At 35.5% G+C, this 10792-nt stretch overlaps 1 pseudogene; it reads left to right on the top strand.

Annotated features, from left to right (window-relative positions):
• The first annotated feature begins 1510 nt into the window (after positions 1 to 1510).
• On the top strand, positions 1511 to 4323 carry LOC138171153 (small ribosomal subunit protein uS2-like; annotated as a pseudogene).
• The last annotated feature ends 6469 nt before the right edge of the window (positions 4324 to 10792 follow it).

Genomic DNA, 10792 nt, shown 5'->3' with positions numbered 1-10792 from the left:
ATGTAAGATTTATGGCTGTGGGTTAAAATTCTTGAATAATATATGTCCATGTACTTTTCTACTAAGCAAAAGAGATAGATGCTAACCATGACAAGATCCTGGATTAGGGTTTTGCATGTTGCAAAGTAAGTACTACAAGTTAGAATTGGCACATTTTGTTCACAATATATGTCCCCTGCCCTGATACCATTAACATAGTTTATATATGAATAAAATCAAATAGGTTTTAAACAAATATGTCCCTTGGTTGCTTCAACATTTTCAAAGACTCAAAGCATTTATTAATTTTAGTTGTTTATGATTTTTTTTTATTTAACTGTGCAGTACCTTAGGATGATGGAATTGCTGTATTTCTCCATGCTTAAAAATCTCCAAATTTATCTCATTTATACACATAACCTTTTTATTTAAAAAATGAATATCTTGGGTCTACCTAAGGGAAAATATTTAGTCAAAGGAATCCCTTCGGTTCTATAATTGGAATATGGTTGAGTTACTGGGAAATACTGCCCTAAGGAGAAATCAAATCCTAGTACATTGGCAACTATTGCCTGATACCATTGCCTATTGTATTAGTTGCCCAATAAAAAAGAAACTATTTGCAAATATGAAAATAATATTTCTTTTACTTTTATGGCTAACTGTAACAAATAGAAATTACATTTTTCATCAAAATGTAAAAAGTAGTTCAAATAATTTTTGCACTTCCCAATATCCAAGAGTCTTTGTAGTTTCCAAATCAGAATATAAATATTGTCTCTTTTCATTTCTAGATCACAGTGTTCCATATCTACATTTTTGTCAGTTTATAAAGAATGTAAAAGAAAATGTATTTAGTTTTTTTATTCCATTATAAGAGAATCCTTAGAAAATAAAAGTCTAATTTTTACCCCAAGTTCTTGCCTTTTATTGCTACTCATCATGTGGTTTATGTAGTGAATCTTGGTTCAATTTGTGTAACATGTACAACATTTTTCACTTTCAAGGAAAAAAAATCATTTATATATAGAATTTTTTTTAATCAAGGATCCAATGCATTGTTTTGAAAAAAAAGATGTAAATCATGTGTAAATATGGAGGAGTTGGAAAAAAAAATCTATACAGAGAAGAAAATCCATATATTCACTCATTTTTTTAACTCAAAACCAAAATTGATATTTCTAGTGCAAATGATATCTATGCCATAATTTCTTCAACTAGATTAGATTTATCTGTTTCAAAGCATAGTTTAGCAAAACAATCTCAGGGATTTATCAGAACATGGCCCCCACTGAGTCCATCCTTTCGTTTTCCTGGGTATGAACTGTATCCTTAAGGACCCTATGTTTTGGTTGACTTGGTTGTTCTTTCACTTATCCAGGCTAATTTTGCTTATTTTATATAAAAAGTTTTATCTCAATTTTGATTTTGAATACTGGTCAATGAAAGGCACATTATGATTCATAATCATTTGTATCAGTTTCTCTAGCTTCAAGATTTATTTAGATAAAATCCATTGCTAATAGTAGCCATGGGAGCAGCATCAATACCGAAAGAGTTAATTTTCAAGGCTGAGCTGTTCTGGCATACTGTAATTGCTGCTGATTATTTTTATGTTGTAATGAAACAATAATGATCAAAGCAAAAGGCATTTCTTGGGGATTCATGACTGACTAGGTTTGCCTTGGGCCATTAACCCCAGGCATTAATTCCCCTGAAATGCATTGTACTGAAGTCGCTATTGTTAATATCCAGAGCTGTATGAAAACATTTGTGCTCACAATAGTGTGAAACTGTTGATTATTTTCTTCCCATACAAGTTTTTTGATTGAAAAGTCCACGAAAGTTGAAATTTGACCCACAGAAGCAAAATTGATTATTGTTCAACCAGGAGGAATGCTCTATATAGGCAGCAGTCTTCCCAAATTGTATCTGTGTTCAATCATTTGATTCTTTTTATTTTCACTTGTACACATACATATACACACACATAGGTATTTATTGCATGTATATTTGTATTTTGAGAATTATTTCTTTCAGTTCAGATTTTTAGAAAAAATGTAGTTATTTCTAATTATAAGTAAATTTTCAATGCCAAAAAAATGGCATAACATTTTTTCTCTATGTACATCTGTTCATTCCTTGTCCCACTGGGAGAATAAGCATGAATAACAATTTACTTGGAAATTAATTCAGCATTCAATGACCAGTAAAACATTTTTTTCTTCCTTTTTAATTAGAATTCCTTAAAATTTCAGCAATACTGACCACACAGTATGCCTACATAGCATCCTTCTTATCAGAGAATATCTCAACAAAAATGTCATAATGAAATATTTAAAGGAAGTTGGAGTGTGAAGTTTACAAAGAAATTCACTCAAAATATAATTTTTTAAGTTTCCATGGTACCTGAATAATCAAAGAACTATAGAATTAGTAGGCCTCTTACTTCAGTTAAGCTACCCTAAAAGACTGCCAATGTAACACAGAAAGAGACAAAAGTAAGGGAAGTTAAAAGTCCATGAGTCAAAAACTAATTCTGTGGATTCTGTTCTGGAAGGAGAGGAATGGGGGAAAGTATTGTTTTGTGCTATAAATTGAAAATGATATCCCATAGGTGTTTTATACCTCTGGTGTTAAAGATATAATGGAACTAACGTTGACATTTTTTTCTCATTTTAAAAAATGCATATCTTAGCTTAAGTTTCCCCAGTAAAGAAGAATTAAACTAATTTTAAAAATATTATAATGCATTATTACAATTGGTATTGAAAGGCATGGATCATAAATGGTGAATATATAAATATTTAAGGAGCAAAATTTCTTTTTTCATCTGGAACAGAAAGATTTCTATGTCATCTAGTACAGAATAAAAAGTATTGAATTTGTAGTCAGAGGACATCTGTTCAATTTACTCACTTGTAAAACAATGAATTCAGACTTCATGTTTTATGAGTTTCCATATAGTTTTAAATAATAATTATTTTATCACCAGATTATTTTTTCTATTTTATATTAAATTTAATTACAGGTATATAATTGATGGGCAGCTAAATGGCTCAGTGGATACAGTGCCAGTCCTGGAGTCAGGAAGACTCATCTTCCTGAGTTTAAATATGGCTCCAGACACTTGTTAGCTATGTGACTCTGAGCAAGTCACTTAACCCTATTTGTTCCTCATCTGGAAAATGAGTTAGAAAAGGAAATGAAAAATCTATCCAGTATTTCTGTCAAGGAAAACACAAATGGGGTCAAAAAAATCTGGACACATCAGAAATGACTGAACAATAACAGATAATGGATACGGAGGTTCTCATAATCATTCTCAAAGTAGACTTTTGTTTTGAAAATGTTATATAGCTTTTTCTCCCTGCACTGCCCAAAGAAGGTTCCATGCACTGTTGTTCTGGGTTTCCATTATAATTTTTTTTTCTGTTGTAACTTTAAAGGAAAACTTTCACAATGTCTGGAGCCCTAGTTGTCTTGCAGATGAAGGAGGAGGATGTGTCCTCAAGTTCCTTGCTGCAGGAATCCATCTGGGTGCCACCACTTTGGACTTCCAGGTGGAATATTATATTTACAAAAGAAAGAGTGATGACATCTATATTATTAATTATTAATAATTAATGTAGGCTATGCCAGTGCAGGCATTAATAATTAGTTTGAAGAAAACTTGGGGAAAGCTTCTGCTGGCAGCTCATGCCATCATTGACACTGAAAAGCCAGCCAATCTTAGTGTCATCTCATCCAGCAACACTGGTCAGCTAGCTATTTCAAAATTTACTGCTGCCACTAGTGCCACACCTATTGCTGGATGTTGCCACTGGGCACATTCACTAACTAGATCCAGGAAGCTTTCAGGGAGCCTTGCCTCTTGGTGGTCACTGATATTCAGGCAGATCATAAGCCTCTGACTGAAGCATCATATGCTAACCTTCCAACCGTTGCACTGTGCAACACTCCCCACTTCACTTTGTGGACATTGACATCCATGTAACAACAAGGGAGTTCACTCAGTGGGTCTGACAGATGTGTGGTACCATCTCCTGGGAACACCCATGGGAGGTTAGGCCTGATCTTTACTTCTACAGGGATTCAGAGGAGATTGAAAAGAAAGAGCAGGCCACAGCTGAGAAGGCAGTGACAAAGGAGGAGTTTCAGAGTGAATGGACTGCATCCACCCCAGAATTCACTACTACTCAACCAGAGGTGACTGACTGGTCTGAGGGAGTACAGGTGCCATCTGTGCCCATTCAACAGTTCCCCACCAGAGACTGGAGTGCTCAGCCAGCTACTGAGGACTGGTCTGCGACTCCTACTGCTCAGGCCACTGAGTGGGTATGAACTATCAAGAGTGGTCTTAAAACCCAGATACCCTAATAGTGTTGGAAAAATTCTGGTAAAAAAAAACAGTTTTTTACAAAAAAGAGAAAAGGGTATATAAAATTATAGAATAAACAACAGAAAAAGATCCAGCTATAGAAAGATATTAACAGAATTAGAATTAGAAATGTGGAAACAAAACTATCAATTTTTGCAAATAATATGATGATATACTTAGAGAATATTAGAGAATCAACTAAAAAACTAGTTGAAAGTCCAGCAGCAATAGATATAAAGACAAATTACACTTAAAATAACTACAAACAATACAAAATATTTGGGAGTCTACATGTCAAGACAAACCCAGAAAAATTATATTAACATAATTACAAAACACTTTTTTACAAAAATAAAGTCAGGATAAGCAATTGGGAAAATATGAACCACTCATTTATAGGCTGAGAAAAAATAATAAAAATGCCAAGTCCCTCTAAACTTATGCAGTGCCATTTTATAGAGCTAGAAGAAAATAACAAAATTCATCTAGAAGAAGAAAAAGTCAAGGATATAAAGGGAATCTATGGGAAAAATTGAAGAAACGAGGTCTAGCTGTACCATATTGTAACTGTAATAACTATTGTAAATATTGTAACTGTAAATAACATAACTGTAATCTGGCTAAGAAATAGAGTGGTAGATCAGTGGAGTAGATTAGGTACATATTACATTGCAGTGGATGAGCATAGTAATCAAGTACATAATAAAATCAAAGACCCAAACTTTTGGGAAAAAACTTACTATTTGACAAAATCTTCTGGGAAAACTGGAAAATTATGTGGTAGGAACTAGGTATAGACCAACATTCACACCATATACCAAGATAAGGTCAAAATGGGTACAGGATTTACATATAAAAACTGATGTCATAAGTAAATTTGAACAGCATGGAATAGTGTTTGTCAAAAATGGATAAGGACCAAATAAAAATAGAGGGCTCTATAAAATGTAAAATAGATAATTTTGATTATACAAAATTCAAAAAGATTTTGTGTAAACAAAACCAATGCAACCAAAATTAAAAGGAAAACAGAAAACTGAGAAAATAGTTTGCAAACAAGTATTTGTGATAAAGGACTCATTTCTCAAATATATTGGAAACTGAACCAAATTTATAAAAATATGTCATTCCAAAGTTATCAAATAGAAAAAGATATGAACAGGTTTTCAGGAAAAAAAATCAAAGTTATCTATAATGACATGACAAATTGTTATAAATCACTATTGATTACAGAAATACAAATTCAAATAACTCTGAGGTACCACCTTATACCTATCAGATTGACTAATATTGCAAAAAAAGGAAAATGATAAACTTTGGAGGGGATGTGGGAAATCTGGGACACTAATACACTGTTCATAAAATTGTGAAATGATCCAACCATTCTGGGGAGCAATTAGGAACTATATGCAAAGGGCTATAAAACTCTTTATGTCCTTTGATCCAGCAATATGACTACTAGGTATGCCCCAAAGACATCCCCATAAAGGAAAAGAACGTATTTTTACAAAAATGCTTATAGCAAGAGAGGTGAAACCAAGATGATGAGAGAAAAGGAAGAAACTCTCCTGAGCTCTCCCTTAAACTCTTCAAATACCTTTAAATAAAACCTCAAAACAAATTCTAAAGTAGAACAACTTTAGGACAACTTAGCAGGTTGGCAGGAAAAGTCTGCTGCACTAGGTTGAGAGTGGAATGTAGGCCTTGCCAGTGCAGGTAGTGCCAGTGCAAAATGGGTTCCATCAAGACAGAAGCAGGCCTTGGGGGCCATTGAATTAGTGGTTTCCAACCCTCTCAGAACACAGATGCTAAGAGTCTCAGACAACTGGTCAGAAGACTACAGGGCCCCTTGCTGGCACTGGGGACAGGATTTTGTTGCATTTCCTATGCTTAGATCTGGACCACAGTCCTGGATGCCAGTCTTAGGGTAAAGAGGAGCACTAGCAAAGTAGCCACAGGGGAGCAAGGACCCTAGTCACTGTTCCATGGTGGAAAAGAAGGCTTGTGATTACTCACAGACAGGACACAGTACAGGTGAGTAGTGGACACATCTTTCCGAGATCACATCACCTTGGAAGAATAAAAAAAAATAAAGTTCCCCAGAATTACCTCTGAAAAAAGTCTGAAACAAAGAGTCTGAAACTCATATACTCTGGAAGCAGAGTCCCAGTGTAGCACAGAGTTAAAAGTTAAGAAATAGACTGAAAAATGAATAAACAACAGAAAAAGATCCCAGCTATACAAAGTTACTGTGGTTACAGGAAAGATCAAAACACAAATTTAGAAGACAAAAAAATCAAAACACCTACATCTAAAGCCTCAAAGAAAATATATGAGTTGGTCCCAGGTCATGGAAGAGTTCAAAAGGATTTTAAAAATCAGTAGGAGAGATGAAAGAAAAACTGGGAAGAGAAACAAGAATGATGTAAGAACAAAATCATTATTAAGGCAGTTTGAAGGTGTATACCTAGAGAGAATTCACAGGTGAGAGGTGAATATAGTGGGATGATTTTCTAAAATAAAATTAAGGAGTGAGAAAGAGGAATGCATTGGAAGAAGGGAAGGTAAAGGTGGAATGGGGTAAAATATCTGACATAAAAGAGGCCCAAAAGAGATTTCACAGTGGAGAGAAAGAAGGGGCATGGAGAGGTGGGAAGGTGTGAACATTACTGCCATTTGAATTTCCTGAAAAAGAGAATAACACACACACACACACACACACACACACACACACACTCAGTTGCTTGTAGAGATCTATCTTGCCATTTAGGAAAGTAGGAGGGGGAAGGGGATGAGAAAACCGGCAAGGGCTGGTAGAAAAAGTATATATTGAAGGGTGCATAAAAATCAGGAGCAAAACACTTTTAAGAATGGGCAGGGTGGAAGGAAAGAAAGTAGAATAAGGAAGAGAAGATTAGAAGATATATTGGAGGGAAATACATAGTTGGTAATCAGAACAGTGGAAAAAATTACAAAAAGTTTCTCTGATAGGGACCTCATTTCTTTCCTTTTTAAATTAAATTTTATGTGTGCTTTTAGTTTACATCATTCATTTCCACAAGATTTTTAGTTACAAATTTTCCCCCTGTCTTTCCCCTACCCACCACCCCAAAACAGCCATCTCACTGTATACCTCTTCCCCGAATCTGTTCTCTCCTATGACTTCCCCCATAACCCCCTCCGACTTTCCAGTAGGGCAAGATGGATCTCTATAGCCCAGTGCCTGTATAGCTTATTTCCCAGTTGCATGTAAAAAAGACTATATGTATACACACATATACATGTATATATTTAAATATTTTATTTTAAAACTTTGAATTCCAGATTCTTTACCTTCCTCCCTCATCACCCACCCTTACTAGGAAGATAGGAAATTCGATATAGGTTGTACACTTGTAGCTATGCAAAACATTTTTACGGTTGATATATTGTGGAAGACTGACTGACTATATTTCCCTCCATCCTATCCCACCCCTCAACTCGTTTTATTCTCTACTTTGACCCTGTCCCTTTTCAAAAGTGTATGCCTCTAACTTCTCTCCCCCCCAACCTGCCCTCCCTTCTATAATACCCCCTTTCATCCCCTTCCCCCCTTCTCTCTGGTAGGGTGAGATACCCTATTTAGTATGTATGTCATTCCCTCCCTAAGCCAAATTCAACGAAAATAAGTTTGACCCATTCCCTTTTGCCTTCCTGTTCTTCCCCTCCATTTTAAGTTTTCCCTTCCCTCTTTTATATGAGATAATTTACCCCATTCTGTCTCTCCCATCTCTTCATATTATATTCCTCTCTCACCTCTCAATATCACCTTTTAAGTATCATCCCTTCCTATTCCTATTTAAGTGTCATGCCCTCTGTCTATGTATACCTGTACACATATATACATACAGTCACATATGTATTCATACACACATATACCCTTCAACATAGACATATATGTATGTATACATATATATGTATACATTTATATTCCCTTCAACTATTCTCATACTAAGAAAAGCTTCATAAGTTAGAATTATTTTTCATATAGGAATGCAAATAGTTCAAACCTGATCAGTTCTTTATGCTTTCTTTTCCCTGTTTACCTTTTTATGCTTCTCTTGCTTCTTGTATCTGAATGTCAAATTTTCTATTCAACTCTGTTTTTTTCATGAAGAATGCTTGAAAGTCCTCTATTTCATTGAAAAACCACATTTTTCTCTGAAACATAATATTCAGTTTTGCTAGATAGGTGATTCTTGGTTTTAATCCCAGCTCCTTTGCCCTCCAGAATATCATATTTCAAGTCCTTCAATCCCTCAATGTAGAAGCTGCCAGATCCTGTGTTATCCTGATTGTGTTTCCACAGTATTAAAATTATTTCTCCCTGGTTGCTTGTAATATTTTCTCCTTGATCTGGGAATTCCAGAACCTGGCTAAAATATTTCTAGGAGATTTCTTTTTGGGATCCTTTTCAAGAGGTGATCAGTGGATTCTTTCAACTTCTATTTTGCCCTCTGGTTCTAAAACATCAAAGCAATTTTCCTTGAGAATCTCTTGAAGGATGATTTCTAGGTTCTTTTTTTGATCATGGCTTTCAGGTAGTCCAATTTTTAAATTACCTCTCCTGGATCTATTTTCCAGGTCAGTGGTTCTTCCAATGAGATATTTCACATTGCCTTCTATTTTTTCATTTGCTTGGATCTGTTTCATATTATCTTGATTTCTCTTAAAGTCACTAGCTTCCATTTGTTCCAATATAATTCTGAAGGAATGATTCTCTTCATTGAGCTTTTGAGATTCTTTTTCCATCAGGGAAATTCGGCTTTTTAAGACATTCTTCTGCTCATTGGCTTTTTGAGCCTCTTTTGCCATTTGAGTTAGTCTATTTTTTAAGATGTTATTTTCTTCATTTAGGTTGTTGACTCTGTTATCCTGATTTTCTTGCATCATTCTCATTTCTCTTCCCAATTTTTCCTGCACTTCTGTTATTTGGTTTTCAAAATCCTTCTTAAGCTCTGCTATGACCTGTTACCAGTTCATGTTTTTCTTCGAAGATTTTGGTGCATGAATTCTGGCTTCATTTTCTTTCTGCCATTCCATGCTTTGATCCTTTTTGTCCCCCCAAAAGGAATCCAAAGTTGGATTGCTTTGGTTCCTTTGCTTGCTTATGTTGCCACTCTATTACTTGACTTTTTTGCTTTTTGCCACAGAAGAATTCTGCTTCCAGAGAAGATAACTTTGTACCAAATCACTGGGGTTTTCTGAGCTGGTGGAGCTATTAGTTAGCTACCCTCTCTGAAGCCTCCACTGGCTCTGGCACACTGGTCATGCACCCCAGGACCTCCACCCTAGACAGCAATCCTGATCTAATCAGGTTAAAGCAAGAACAATTACCCCTGAGAATGTTTACTTGGTCCCCCTACAATCTGTAGGCCAGGAAGCAGCCACATGGCTGTGGCTTCCTCATCTCAGCTGCTTCTCCTGCTGGGAACAGAGGCCGGACAGCCCTCCTGAACTCCCTGTTCCCCAAGTCTACACTGACCTCTCACTTTGTTTTTTGCATTTCATGGGTTGATAATTCTGGAAACTGACACAGCTGCTGGTGACTTACTTTCCCAAAGTCCCTCTAGGTGCAGCTGGTTGGGCTGCCCTGAGGCTAAAACCATGGGCTCACTCAGGGCTGGGTTCTGCTCTCAATGCACTGCAATTGAACCTTTCTGTCTGCCTGTTGTGATATCTTCAGTGGGAGATGTTTCTCTCTGTCACTGTGTGGGTTCTGTAGCCCTAAAGTTGTTTAGAGCCATTTTTTGTAGGTATTTGAGGTGGTTATTAGGGGGAGCACAGGGAGTTTCCCTGTTTCTCCACCTCATTTCTTAAATATGTAAAAAATTGTGTCAAATTTATAGAAATAAAAGTCATTCCTCAATTGATAAATGGTCAAAGATTATGAATGTTTTCAGACCAAGTAAACAAAGCTATCTATAATTATATGAAAAAATAATTGAAAGCACTATTGATTAGAGAAATGCAAATTAAAACAACTCTGAGCTACCACCACATGCTATTAAATTGGCTAGTATGACAGAAAAGGAATATGACAAATGTTGAAGGGAATGTGGGAAAATTAGAACACTAATGTACTACTGGTGAAGTTGTATACTGATTCAGCCTGGAGAGCAATTTGTAAATAAGCAGAAAAGGCTATAAAACCATGTATACCCCTTGACCCAGCAATACTGCTACTAGATCTATATCCCAAAAAGATAATAAATAAAAAAGAAAAAAGAGTAATATATGCAAAATCATTTGTAGCAACTCATTTAGTGCTGTTTATTAGTGAATCACCATACCTATTTCAGAAATAATTTTGTAGCTGCTTAATGGTACCTCCCTTTAATGTGTGGTAAAAAAAAAATGTGTGTGATCGAAATGGGCATAAAAAAAAACATG

Source organism: Petaurus breviceps, unplaced genomic scaffold, assembly GCF_028583685.1.
Source record: "Petaurus breviceps papuanus isolate PSGF00001 unplaced genomic scaffold, PetGlider_PUasm1.0 419, whole genome shotgun sequence".
NCBI classification, from domain to species: domain Eukaryota; kingdom Metazoa; phylum Chordata; class Mammalia; order Diprotodontia; family Petauridae; genus Petaurus; species Petaurus breviceps.
Note: the sequence above shows the minus strand (reverse complement) of the source record. Positions and strands in the feature narration are given on the sequence as shown.